This window comes from Rhinolophus sinicus, chromosome 2 (genome assembly GCF_057876585.1).
Source record: "Rhinolophus sinicus isolate RSI-liver-muscle chromosome 2, RSI-T2T, whole genome shotgun sequence".
Taxonomy (NCBI): Eukaryota; Metazoa; Chordata; class Mammalia; order Chiroptera; family Rhinolophidae; genus Rhinolophus; species Rhinolophus sinicus.
Window position 1 is genome coordinate 184868567 of NC_142502.1, and position 13925 is coordinate 184882491.

At 51.3% G+C, this 13925-nt stretch overlaps 1 protein-coding gene across 5 annotated transcripts in view; it reads right to left on the reverse strand.

The window, feature by feature from the left end:
• HPCAL1 (hippocalcin like 1) overlaps positions 1-13925 on the reverse strand; it is an 89741-nt gene that overhangs the window by 14633 nt on the left and 61183 nt on the right. For 4 of the 5 annotated variants that reach the window (XM_019748600.3, XM_019748747.3, XM_074331685.2 and 1 more), the window contains one exon: positions 6340-6426. The gene's annotated coding sequence lies outside the window, so the exon portion shown is untranslated. Of the gene's footprint in view, positions 1-6339; positions 6427-12268; positions 12557-13925 lie in introns of all 5 variants that reach the window. The other variant, XM_074331683.2, reaches the window with a different exon arrangement.

A 13925-nucleotide genomic window follows, 5' to 3' on the forward strand; every position in this document is an offset into this window, starting at 1 on the left:
CTCCGTCCGCAGGGCAAGGTCCAGTCCGTGAGCGGCTACTGCCCCCGGCGGAGCTCCTGGAGGGAGGGCTGGTGCCAAATGCCTGTCTGGTGTCTGATGGCTCAGCACACCAATCCAAACAGGTTTTTGTTTTTTTACACTTGGATGAAAACTTCCAGTGAATCACTTCATATGCTATTTGATTCATGTTTAATGTCTTTGGGAAGAAATAAAAACAGTAAGTCATCCTCAATAAAAAGTGGCATCAGCTGGGCTATAATGCCAGGCACACGAATGGTCACATGCCAACTACCCCTTGGGGGCCTCAGCAGCTACAGCCTTCAGTTGTCGTTAGAGTGTGTTTATAATCAGGAGTGAAGACAGCTCGTAAAAGCTGCCTTTTGTCATTTTTTAAACATCACAACACCAGAAGCCATAGATTCTGCAGGGAGAGTTGGGGCCAATACACAAACTCACACACAGAAAGTGTCAATCAGCATTAACTGAGCACGTACTGAGTGAAAATCACAGTGCTGCATGTTGGGAACACACGAAAGTGTAAGATGCCCATCTCCTACCCCCCACTTGCTCATCTCCTCCAGTGACACTGATCTTCTGGCTGCTCCTTACCACCTCAGGCACACTCTGCTACCGGCCCTTTGCACTGGCTGCTCCTCAGATACAAAATTGCTTCCTTGAAGCGCTTACAGTCTAGTTCGGAAGGCAAGGCATGAACTGCCTCTTGTCTACACCGAGTTAGTTCCTGCACCAAGCCAGGCATGGTGCTTGGATACTGGGTGGCAGAAGAGGGAACACAGGAGGGTAGCATTCTAAGACAAGCTGACAGACTCCAACTTTCAGGCTGGGGCCCAGGGTCCTTCCTGACCCTTTCCCCCAAGGACATAGAGCTGAGTTCCATGAACCCAGGGCTCGGTTGGGAACAATCCCATAACCAAGTAGACCAGAGCCTGAAACACAGAAAGGACATGATAATTGACGACAGGAAGGACGCCCCGGAAGGAGAAAGAGAAGGCCTGGCTGATGGGGCACTCCCTCCAGACAACCCCCAGCTCTTCCAAGGCTTCGCAGGGGACCTGTGGCCCCTGGAGCACTGTCCAGTGTGCCCTTGAGAACCTACCTTCCTTGCTGCCCCACTCACATCTCCAAATTTTCCATCAGAGACTTCGTGACCCAGGTAGCGTCTAACTTCGGAAAAAGAGCCAGTTTTCTGGAGACCCTCTGAGGTCCTACAGCCCACAGAGCAAACATTTATTCATTGAGCATCTTCCCAGTTGAGTACTTTTGAGCTAAAAATTTGCACATGAGGCCTGACAAGTGCAAGAATATTCAAGGGGTCAACAGGACAGAAAATGTGGAATCTGGGCTGTCCCGGAAATCTGGGCTGTGTGCCTGGGACGGTGCTGGCTGCTTTGGGAAATGAGAAGGGTCAGTGTGGGTTTAGTGAGGGGCCGGCGACATGGAGGACGAGAGCCCGAGTGGGCTCAGACCTGGCCCGGGAGCCCTGACACAGGCAGGCGCCAACAAGCAGCAAGACCTCGGGGACATGGCTGGATCATTCCTTCCTTCATTGTGGAGCTTCCCTCTGTCCCCACTGGGCACTGAGCAAAGACTGACTGACAGTGAAGGCACCCCCTTTACCTCTGCTTTTCATCTCCCCAGCCAGGTGGTGAGCCCAGGCTGGGTCTTGCTCACATGAGACCCACACAGCACCTCACGCACAAACGTCCCCAGAGCAGAAGCTCAGGGATGCCCGAGGGCAGTCCTGCAGAAGGGCCAGGACAATAATTTCCGTCCCCACTGATTCTACAGTGGATGGGATGCCAAGTCAAGTCGTGTGTGCCTACTGTGTGTGGGTGTGTGTACGCACATGCGCGTGCTTGCATGCGTGTTTGCCCTCAATGCGTGCCATGCAGATCTGCCCTGTGGTTGAGGGAAGCCCACAGGAAGTGATATTGCAAAGTGACCCCAAGTCACTCTAAAAATAACCCTCAACTTACAATATAGGAAAGGATTTCCCCTTTCCTCGTGCCCTGCCTCAAACCACAGCAGTTTCCACTTAGCAGACTACTTCCAGAAGGCCAGGTAGAGGGCTCTCTGAGGGGCTCATCTAGGATCTGCAGACTAGTCAACACTTTGGGGGGCCGCCAGCCTGATATCCAGAGGGGAGGTTAGCTGAGGTCATACTCTCCTGGCCCCTTCTCCTGCAGAACCCCAAATCCCCATGCCCCTGTTAATCTAACATCTTCCAGAAGAGTTGCGGTTAAACAAATCTCTATGAGCAACCATTATCTTTGAAATGTGGAAGGAAGGGTCACTGTTTAAAGGACCTGGTAGGTCCATTGTGTAGTGCGATCTGGGCTGCACTGAGCTGCTGCTTATCACCTGTTTTCCTCGTTGGGTTAGTGTTTTGAGTGTCCTGCCCCTCAGATATGATCCAACTGTTGGGCCCATTTCCTATCCCCCGCTTGCTCGTCCCCTCCAGTGACACTGATCTTCTGGCTGCTCCTTACTACCTCAGGCACACTCTGCCACCGGCCCTTTGCACTGGCTGCTCCTCAGATATAAAATTGCTTCTTTGACTCCTTAAGGTTTTTGCTCAGGGAACTTCTCAGTGAGGCCTTCCCTGAGTACTCTATACAACACTGAAGCCCCAACACATATTCTTTATACCCCTTTCCTACTTCATTTTCTCTACATATTTTATTGAGTTCATTGTCTCTCTTTCCCCAACTAGAATGCAAGGTTCCCGGGACCAGGCTTTATTCTGGCTTATTCTCCACTGGAAGCCGGAGCCTGGAAGCTTCCCGGCACAGAGTGTGTACTCAGTAAACATTTGTTGAGTCAATGAATGCATGATTGCTGGGAGGAAGCTGGGACCATAGCCTGAGCACACAGGTGCCTCCTCTGCAGTGCCTGGGGTCAAGGTGGGCAGAAATGGAGGATGCGAGAACACACCCTGCTGTCCATCACCAAGCAGGGAGGGGCAGCGAGCGAGCAGGGGTCCTACCATTTACCATCACCTGACCCAGGACATCCATGGCCAAGGAAGTTCATATGCTAGAAGTACCATCTGCTTCCCAGAGTTCCTCATTTCTTGGGGGTGGGGGTGGGGGTGGGGGTGGGGAGGGGTTACTGAGTGTTTGCTCTGTGTGTACTGAAATACCCAGGGGGCCTCAGGATGGGAAGAGACACCACAGACCACCTCTTCTGCCCATTTTGGACCCCTCCACCTACTCCAGCATCCTGACACCTGGCTACCAGCCTCAGCAGGACCCCACCTGGCCAGGTGCCTCTCCTGTGCACCTGTGTCAGCCCATGTGCCAGCATCTGGGCCATGGGCATGCAGGTGATGTCCAGGTAACACAGAGCCCGGTTTTCTCCCTCCCCTTTCTCAGCTCCAGCAGGGCTGGTGGAAGGAGATCAGATTACAGTTGACCCTTGAACAACATGGGTTTGAACGGTACGGGTCCACTTACACGCATATTTTTTTTCCAATAAACACACAGTTGGCTCAACGTATCCCTGGGTTTCACATTCCTGTTTTCAACCAACTGTGGATTGAAAACAGTGTTTGTTTTTTTATTAGTTTCAGGCGTACAGCATAGTTTGCTCTGCGGTTGGGAATCGTGGATGCGGAGAGCCGATTGTACGCATCAATCCACACCATTTTATGTAAGGGACTTGAGCATCTGCAGATTTGGCTATCCACAGGGCGGAGGGAGGAGGAGGGTCCTGGAAGCAATCCCCTGTGGATACTGAGGGATGACTGTAGTTAAGTTTTGGGAGAGTCAAAAGTTATACATCAATTTTTGACTGTGCAGTGGGTTGGTGTCCCTAACACCAAGTTGGTCAAGGGTCAACTGTAGTGAAAGCCGCACCTTCCACATGACGTGGGTCTGTTTCCTTTGGGGAGAAAAGCCAGGAGACCTAACACTAAGCTGTCCCGGAGGCAGAGGCCCCCACCTGGATCTCTGGTCCCAACCTGGCCAGCACTTTCACAAAGATGAGCAGGAGACAGAGAAGGAGGGACCTGTGGTGGGAGAAACACCCCTCCCTCAGGAAGACCGAGGCAGAAGGCACAGCCCCACCATCCAAGCAAGAGAGACAGGAAAGTACCACCCCGGGGAGGTGGCTTCCTGGGGGACAGTCTACAGGGAGGAGAGCACTGGGCCCTGGAAGTGCCATCTGTGCCATCTGTGAGGGTGTGACAGCAACTACACCCAGGGTCTGCTGGGCGCCTGTCCACTGACCTGTGGAGCCTCACATCTGTTGGGGGTCCTTAACTGGAACTGGCAACTGGCATCTGTCCTCCCCCTCGTTGTCCCCAGACACACCAGCTGTCATGCCGGTCACCCGGCAACCTGGGAGATTAAGGTGGTGACACCTCAACAGGTTCTGGAGCCAAATCTCAGCCTCATGGCTGAGCGCTAAAAGGTGATTCCTTCTGGGTGGGAAAATGAGAATTAGAAAGAGGTGTCCTCTGCTTCTGAGGTCTAGAAAATTCCAGATCTTCTGTGAGGGCTCCTGGGCTGGGCTGAGACCCCAAGGGCCCTTCCTCCAAGCCCTGCATTGGCTGCCTCCTCCCCAGCTCACATCCCTGGCCTCAGATACAGCCACAGTACTGAGGGCGGGCAGGGCAGGTGACCAAAAATGGTCATTGTAACGATTACTGGATGACTGGGAGGAGAAAGAGAAGGTGTGGGCCCCGCCCCCCATCCTCTGCCCCAGGCACCACAATGGAAACCTTATTCTCAGCTCTAATCTTACATCCACCCTGGAGAGGGAGGCGTGATTAAACCTCTTCTGGATGAGAGCTGGGGGAGGGTGTTAAGTGGCCCAGTGAGATCAGAATGCACAAATCCAAGGTCAGAGGCCTTTCTCCCACCCATGACCTAGCTCCTCCCTTGGGAAGGGAACTGAACTCAGCTCAAGAAGAGACACCATGGCGGCTGGATTCTCCGCCCGCACGGTCTTGTTCATACAGCCAGCAGCGGTGAGGGTCACAAAGGAGCCCTACAGAGTGCCTCTAAAGGACAGAGGACAGGCTGTCAGCTCAGCCCCAGGGTGAGGAGGGCTTTGAGGAAGGATGACACCCCGAGCTCAGTCATACGGGACAGACGAGAGTGGGCCGGTCTAATGAAGGGAACGGGGCCCAGGCAGAAGGCCCAGCTGAGCAAAGGCCCGGGCGCTAGATGACACAGTCAGGCATTACTACACTTTGCTTTCACTGGAGCCTCCCTTGAACCCAAAGCAGGCAGTGGCTTGAGATGGGGCCAGGAGACTGGTGGATTCAAGCAGACCACGGGCTTGGAGGTCATGCTAATTACTTTGGACTTGAATAGCCTGGCAGCAGGGCTCCAGGTTTGGGGCCCAGGCCTAGTTAGGGCCTTGCCATAATGGAGGGTGATGGGGCTACAGGTGAGAAAGAGGTTCCTTGGGTCAGTCTTTTGGGCAGACAGGAAAGTCAGCACACTAGTGGGGCTGGAGAAAAAACTGGGGGTCTGGGGTGTTTGAACCCATGCTTTCAGAGCTAGGGAGGAGAGGCAAGGGGAGGGACAGGCTGGGGAGGGAGGCTTAGCCCTGGGACCCTGGCACCTCTAGAAGAATGGGGGATCTTGGTGGAGGGGACACAGGAGTAGGATACAGGACACCAGAGGTTTTTCTTAGAGGTCGGAGGCGCACCTACTTCCCACCTGTAACCAGGTTCCAACAGGAGCCACTACAGGGCACTTCATCCCTGCAGGTCCTGGTTTGGGGATGAAGGGGAGTTTATTCACCCAGAAGGGGACCCCCAAGAATCCCGTGGGAGGGGCCCAGGGTCACAGGGATGAGGGCTGGGGACACTGGGACCTCCAACCACACTCACTCCCCACAGCAACTCTTTCTCTTTTAGGGGGGTGGTGAGGGGCCTGGGAGATGGGAGCTTTCAGGGACGGGAGCGGGGCTGGGAGGGGAATGATGAGAAACAGAAAGCGTCCCCTCTGCCCTCCTCCCGTGGCGTCCTTCTCAAAGTGCACCCTTTATACTTCTGATGTCCTATTCTCCTCACTGGACACATCCGAAAACCAAAGCACCCAAGGTCGAATGATTCACCTAGACAGGGCTGACCAATGAGAGAACTGAGGTTACTCTGGTGCCTGGGTGGGTCTTTTCATCCACCAGCTCAGTTTCCTGACCCATCCCATGGGGTACTGGGCAGACTGTCTCCCTACTCTCAGTCTTCCCCGCTCTTTCCACTGAGCTGGGTCAAGTCTCCACAAGCTGGCATTGGGGCAGAACCCCATAGAGTTGTAGAGACCCCCTGCCCCCAGACCCATCTGGCTTCCCGGAGTAACTTACCTAAGACCAAGTGGAGGCGGAGACAGAACAGGGATGAGGACTTCCAGGGGCGGGTTGCCGTCCTTGTCTGGGCCACTAGACCACGCCCTGGAAGAGAGGACCAATAGTCACACGGGGTGTGAACACCCAGCCCCAGGGCCTGCTGCCTTTCTCTCCAGTTGCTTCCATGTACCTGTGTGTGTCGGGGGGGGGACCACAGCTTATGTGAGTCCCACGCTAAGCACAGAAAACCCTGGCTCCTGGCCTTGGTCCAGCAGGTCAGGGCAGGGGCCATGACATGTGCACCCCCTGCACCAGGAGGGAGGGAAGGCCACCAGTACTGACGGGAGAAGCCCCCCAGTGAGATGCTGGCCACCCCTCGGGTGAGGTGTGACCTGTGGTCTCTGTGGTCTGCAACCTGGGTTTAAGTGCTGGCAGCATCACTGAGTCACTGCGGCCTGTCACACCACTGCCTGTGGCCTTCCTAACTCTCCAACCCATAGGGTCACTGTAAGGGCCACATGGGGGCTTCACAACAAGACCTGGCACAGGGCAGGCCTTCAGGAGTGTCCACAGCCAAGCTCCGGCCCCTGCATGACCAGACAGTCACAAGGCATCATAAGCAACATGATCAGTGACCAGCTCAGTGACAGGTGAAAGCATCTGCAGCCACATGGACACCTTCTCTCACAGCCCATCCGTCTCACCGAGACAACATCACTCTTACTAGGAAAGCACTGGGTAGTGGGCAGAGCAGAGAAACTCTGGTCCCAGGTGTGCCTCTGCTCTCCACCATTCAGTTTCCCCATCTGTGACAAAGGGGTGAGCTGAATCCCCTGGGAGGCTGGGCCAGCTCTGACACCAGGAGAGCCCATCATTCTTGAGGGCTTGAAGGCTCTGTCTTGCAAGCTGCCTGGGAACAGTCCATTAACTCGAATTGCAAATTTCCTCCTGGCTCTATCTCTAAGCCACAGGGGCTCCAGGGCCACCAGCTTTCCTGTGACAGATAAAGATTATAGTCATTGCTGGAGACGGAATCAAGTAGCAGAAGTCATTATGCAGAAATAATTATGTTGAGCTATGTCTGGTTGCTCCTGATTTCTGTCTAGCAATTGTCATACAAATAGTCACGCCTCTTCTCCAGGAGAGAAGCTGCGGAGGCCTGGGTGATTCAAACAGACCTGCTGAGCACAATTCTATGGCTCCAAATCCTCCAGCCAGGTGGGGCATCGGCATCCTGGGGTAAGGCCCTCTGTGACATCCCTTCCCTGAGCCCTTGGGAAGGAGGAGATGTAGAAGACAAAGCCCCTGGGAGGGGGCACACTCCCAAACTCACCCACATGCGCCCACGGGACCCACCTTCAAAGTCCAATTCATGTCACTTTCTCCGTGGGGCGCTTCCTGACACCCCGACCTCCCAGCCCTTTGTTCATGTTAGCCCTAAGGCACCTCCCTCCCTTAGGTTTGGGGTCTCTGGGGAGTGACTTGGGCAGTGACCAGCTCTGATTCATTCTGGTACTTCTGCTCCTAGCACAGAGCAGGGCCTCGGGAGAGCAGCGAGGGCGAGAGAAGAAAGGGCTGTACGGTCGGACTCCTCAGGCTCAAATTCTGGCTCTACTATTTCCGAGCTGTGTGACCCTGGACCATTATTTCACTTCCTAGTATGTAAAATGGAGGTAATAACCCTATCTAGTTCATCAAGTTCTTGTAAAGATTAAATGAGCTAATGCCTAAAAAAGATGCTTGGCACATAGGAAGAACTCAGTATATGTCAGCAGTGACTGAAAGAGCAAAGACAGGCCTTGAAAACACGCTTGTAAGAATGTAAGCCAACTAGAAAAATACAAACTACTGAAACTAACTCAAGAAGAAATAGACAATCTGAAATAAAGGAATACAGTTGACGCTTAAACAACACAGGTGTTAGGGATACTGACCCCATGCACTCGAAAACCTGTGTATAACTTTGACTCCCCCAAAACTTAACTACTGACAGCCCACTGTTGACCAGAAGCCTTACCAATAACAAAAATAGCTGATTAACATGTATTTTGCATGTTATACATATTGTATATTGCATTCTTACAATAAAGTAAGCTAGAGAAGAGAAAATGTTATTAAGAAAATCATAAGGAAGAGAAAATACATTTCCATACTGTACCATAAGTTTATATCGTCTGTTTACAGGATCAGTAAGATTGCAGGATACAAGATCAGTATAGAAAACTCAATTGTATTTCTATACACTTGCAATGAAATTAAGAAAATAATTCCATTAGCAATCGAATCAAATAATAAAATACTTAGGAATAAATTTAACAAAAGAAGTATAACACTTACACTCTCTGAAAACTACAAAACACTGTTGAAAAAATTTTTTTAAGATCTAATTAATTTGGAAAATATCCCATGTTCATGGATCAGAAGACTTACCATTGTTAGGATGGCAATATTCCCCAAACTATAGATTCCCTAATCTATAGATTCAATGCATTTCCCAGCTTACTCCTTTGTAGAAATTGACAAGCTGATTTTAAGATTCATAGGGAACGGCGGAGGGCCCAGAACAGCCAGAACAATCTAGAAAAAGAACAAAGTAGGATTCACACCTCTCAATTTCAAAACTTACTACAAGCGATATTAATCAAGACAGGGTGATACAAGCAAAAGAATAGATATATAGATCAGTGAAATAGAATTGAGAATCCAGAAATAAACCCACACATCTATGGTCAACTGATTTTCAACAAGTGTGCCAAAACCATCCAACGGGGAAAGAATATTTTCTCAACAAATGCTGTTGGGTCAACTGGATAACTACATGCAAAAGAATGAAGCTGGACCCTCACCTCACAACATATACAAAAATTAACTCAAAATGGATCAGAGACCTAAATGTAAGAGCTAAAACTGTAAGACTCTCAGAAGAAAACATAGAGGTAAACCTTTTTTTTTTTTTTAAGGAGGGCGCAGCTCACAGTGGCCCATGCAGGGAGGGATTGAACCGGCAACCTTGGTGCTACCAGCACCATGCTCTAACCAACTGAGCTAACAGCCACCCCTAGAGGTAAATCTTCAAGATCTTGGAGTTGGCAAAAGATTCTTAGGTATTACGCCAAAAGCCAAACGACCAAAGAAAAGATAGATAAATGGGACTTTATTGACATTTAAAACATGTACTTCAAAGGACACAATCAAGAATATGAAAACACAACCCACAAAGTGAGTAAAAATATTTGCAAATCACGTATCTGATAAGGGACTTGTATCTAGACTACATAAAGGACACTCACAACTCAATAGAAAGACAAATAACGCAACTAAAAATGGGCAAAGGACTTGAATAGACATTTTTCCAAAGAAGATATGCAAAAGGCCAACAAATACATGAAAAGATGTTCAACATCATTAGTTACTAGAGAAATGCAAATGAAAAGCACAATGAGACACCACTGCACACCTACTAAGATTTCTAGAAAAAGTCAGATTAATGCAAGTGTCGGTGAGGATTTGGAGAAATTGGACCCCTCATATACTGCTGTTGGGAATGTAAGTGATGTGACCACTTTGGAAAACAGTCCTCAAAAGACCAAACATACAGTTATCGTATCACCCAGAAACGCAAGAGAAATGAAAAAATATGTCCACACAAAAACCGTACACAATGTTCATAGCAACTTTATTCACAAAAACCAAGAGGTGGAAACAACCCAAATGTCCATCAACAGGTGAATGGATACACAAAATGTGACGTAGTCATACAATGGAATATTATTCAGCCACAGGAAGAAATGAAGCAGTGACACAGGCTACAACAGAGAGGAGCCTTGAACACATTACGCTAAGAGAAGAAGCCAAACACAAAAGGACAAGCACTGCATGGTTCCATTACATAAAATGTCCAGAATAGGAAATCTAAAAGACAGAAAGCAGATTAGTGGTTTCTTAGGGCTGGGGGGAGAGGGAGAGGGGACTCGGAGGTGACAGCTAAAGGGCATGGGGTTTCCTTTGGGGATAATAGAAATAGTCTAAAATCGACTGTAGTGATGGGTGCACTTATGTGTGATGCACTGAAAACCATTGCGTGGTATGCTTTGAGTGAATTGTATGGTATGTGAATTACGTCTCATTAACGTTGTGTTTTTAAAAAAGGAGTCTCAGCCAATGTCCTTACACTTCTTGACAGAAGGGCAAAGAGCCGGTCACAGGAGCAGAGAGGCAAACCGCAGGGTTCCCCAGTGCTGTCACCAGGGGCATACGGGCCTCAGCTCTCAACACCCCAGCTGACCACGAGAACCTGGCAGCCTCCAATCCAGGGGCATGGCTGAGTGCCTGACCTGAGTGGAAGGTGCAGGGACACTGGCCCCACTTTTGAGGAGCCCACAGCCCAGTGGGGTACTCTCCGGTGTGTGCCAGATGTCAGGGGTGGGCAGTCAGACACAAGCTGTAGGTGTCTCTCTGCATTCAAGGGGGTGATCCAATCTACCGGGGCGGGGGACAGTCCCTCAGGATATATGCTCAGTCTGGTCCGTAAGGACATTCCGTTGAACTCACAGCTCAGTTCCTGAAATGGCCCAGACAGCCAGGTTACCACCTAAATAGTTACCGTTCTAGTGCCATATCTGGGGTCAGTTCCTCCTGTAGAGGCCCAGGCCGGGAGAGGCTCATTGTCCCTCATCTTTGCTGGCCAGCCCTTGAGAAAGGCAGCTGGAAAAGCGTCTTCTCGGCTGGACACGTGGCGCCCACACGGACTATCCTGCCTGCTCACACCAGGGCAGATGTGTGCTCGAGAGATGACCAATTCTTTTAATATATCCTGAAACCCAACTTAATTAGGAAGCAAAGTGCCTGAGGGCAAAAATATAGTGGGGTCTGGAGTCAAAGACAGATGGTTTGGGGATTCTGACTACTTCTGAGGTGACTGTGGTTTTAGGATGACTCATCCACTATGGTCCCCACATAACGAGGACAGTTGCTTGCAGAATACTTTCACACACAGATGTTTTGCACAACAACTACTCTTCGTAGTGGCACTTTCTACCCAATTCAAGAACTGAGTTAGAGGGGGCTATGTGTCAGCAGGAGTGGGGCCCAATCTGGGAACAGCCACAAGACACACTGTGGACGCCAAGAAATGTAGCTGAGACCACCGGGCTGCAAGCTTCCCAAAAGGGGGCAGGTCTGGAAAGTACACCCAGGGCAACAGCGAACCAACCGGAGCCCTGCGTGGCCATGACCATCACCCTCGGTCACCTGGAGCATTGGGCGCTGGCCGCCACATTTCTGACTTCCAGGCAGTGGGCGCGTCTTACTGTAACTCCCACGTCCACTCCCATTATTAGCGTATTTGAGCTCTCGTCACAAAACCAAGGAACCTACCACCTCCAACCACTTTGAGAAACTGTTTAGCGTATTTACTAAAGATGACTACCCCTCCTGCCATGAAACTGGAATTCGACTCCTTGCTCTGTCCCCAACAGAAAAATGTTTCCTTTCCACGAAAGACACGTGCACGAGTGCTCATGGCTGCATGGTTGGTAGTAGCCCCACTGGGAACTATCCCAGTGTCCATCTGCAACAGATGGAGAGACTGCAGTGTGTCCATACAATGAAGACCACAGAGAAATCAGAATGAACCTCTACTACACGCAACATGCGTGACTGTCCAAACATAATGCTGAGTGAAGCGGCCGGACCCAAAAGGTTATATACTGTGTAGTTCCATTTATGAAAACAGGCAAAATGAAGGCGGTGATTTGAAGCAAGACAGTGGCTACCCTTGGTGGGGGGTAATGACTTAGCAGGGGTCATGGGAGGGCTCCTGGGTGCTGGGTACACAGGTCTGCTCACTTTGTGAGAATGTAACAAGTTGTACACTTATAACCTGTGCACTTTAATGCATGCAAGTTAGACTTCATAAAAAGTTAAAGGAAGAAAGCAAAGCACTCACTGCAGTTCCTGTATCCATCCCCTGCCCCGGCTGTGCCCCACCCAGGCTGAGGACGGGTGGCAAGGCGTTCACATTTTATTTTAAGCACAATTGTTGTAGAAGAACATTGAAAACCAGACAGGGCTACGCGATCCAGACTCCCCTGGAATGCAGCCTGCACATCAACAGGCCGGAAGCCGGCGTCCAGGGCCTGGGGGAGTAAGGCAAGTTCCCTCCGAAGCCACTGGCTCAGTCGCTGACAAAGCGCGCAGAGCTGGGCTGCCTATCTGTGATGCAGGAATAAGTCATCTGAAAAACACAAATAAATTATTCATTCCCCACAAATGAGCAGCCTCTGGATTCCTGCACCAGCCAGCGCATCACAAACACCCAAAGCCTCAGTGAATCCCATTAGCAGCACGGAACAGAGGTCAGACACCGGATTTCGCTGTCACCCCGTGATCTGCCCACACTGTTTTCCATCCTGTGTTGCGAGTGAAATCAATGTAGCATCAAGTGGAAAATCACAGCCAGCCCGGCCAGCCCGGGAAACACAGGGCTCCAGCACACGACGCATGTGCCCACAAGGACGCGGTTCCCAGGAGCTGCCTTTCACCCACAGCCTCCCGAGTGCCCCCTCTGGGGTCTGGGTCATGTTCCCAGTCAGGGACACAAGCCTGGAGTCCACCAATTGCCAGAACGCAGATTCCTGGGCCCAGATGACCTCCGGAGCTCAGAGCAGTGCATTTTGGAAAAGCGCCTGGAGCTAAGGCCACCAGGAGGAAAGGCTCAGGTCCCAGGGTCACCCCCCCCCCATCAATCACAGCACAGCTGGCCTGGCACCTCAGGCAGCCCGAGGTCAGGGTCTTGGCCTCTGGGGCCCCAGGTGCTCCAGGGGCTTTTTGGGAGAATGACAGGAAAAGAACGTTTGCAAAGCAACTTGCACACACGAGCTCAGCAGGGCTGCTCGAGCAGGGTTTTGCATAGTCTCTCAGAGTCTCCACTTAGCTCGTACATGTCTTTGATGCCAGTCTGTTCTGCTCACTTCACAACTGAGAAGAAAAGCCGGGGAGGTTTTTCAAAGAGTGCCAAGCGCTAGCCCACCAACAGGCTACTTCCTCTCCTGAGAACCTCGGTCCCTTCAGATCCCAGCGCACACCCTCCCTCGGGGATGGCCCCAAACTCCCAGCCCCTCACTTTTACAGCACTGCATGGCTGCCCTTCATCGCACTGTGCTGGGACTCCTGATTTGTGCCTCGCGCCCCACAAGGGGAGTGACAGCAGAGGGGACGGGTCTTACCCAGGGCCCAGCTGACCACTTGGCACAGAGCAGCACGGTCAGCGAGGGGGAGGAAACGCTGAGCAGGTGAGTCAATGCAAACCATGCTGCTGGTGTTTAACTGAGACAGCTTCCTTCTTGCAGAGTCGTCCCATGTGACACGAGGGGGCGGGCTTTGTCCTCCATCCCTGTCCTTCCAGTAGGGGTCTTCTGCCAGAACAACACTTGCAGGCTTCCAGCCTCTCGCATGCTCCTTTCTGACCCAACTGAAGAAGGAAATGACCTTCCAGCCTGGCTGCCCGCTCTCTCCTCTGCCCCCTGAGAGTGGAGCTCGGCAGTTGCTCAGCTGTCTGGCTCTGATTGTGAGCAAGTAGCAGGAAGCTGATTCTGGCCATAGGG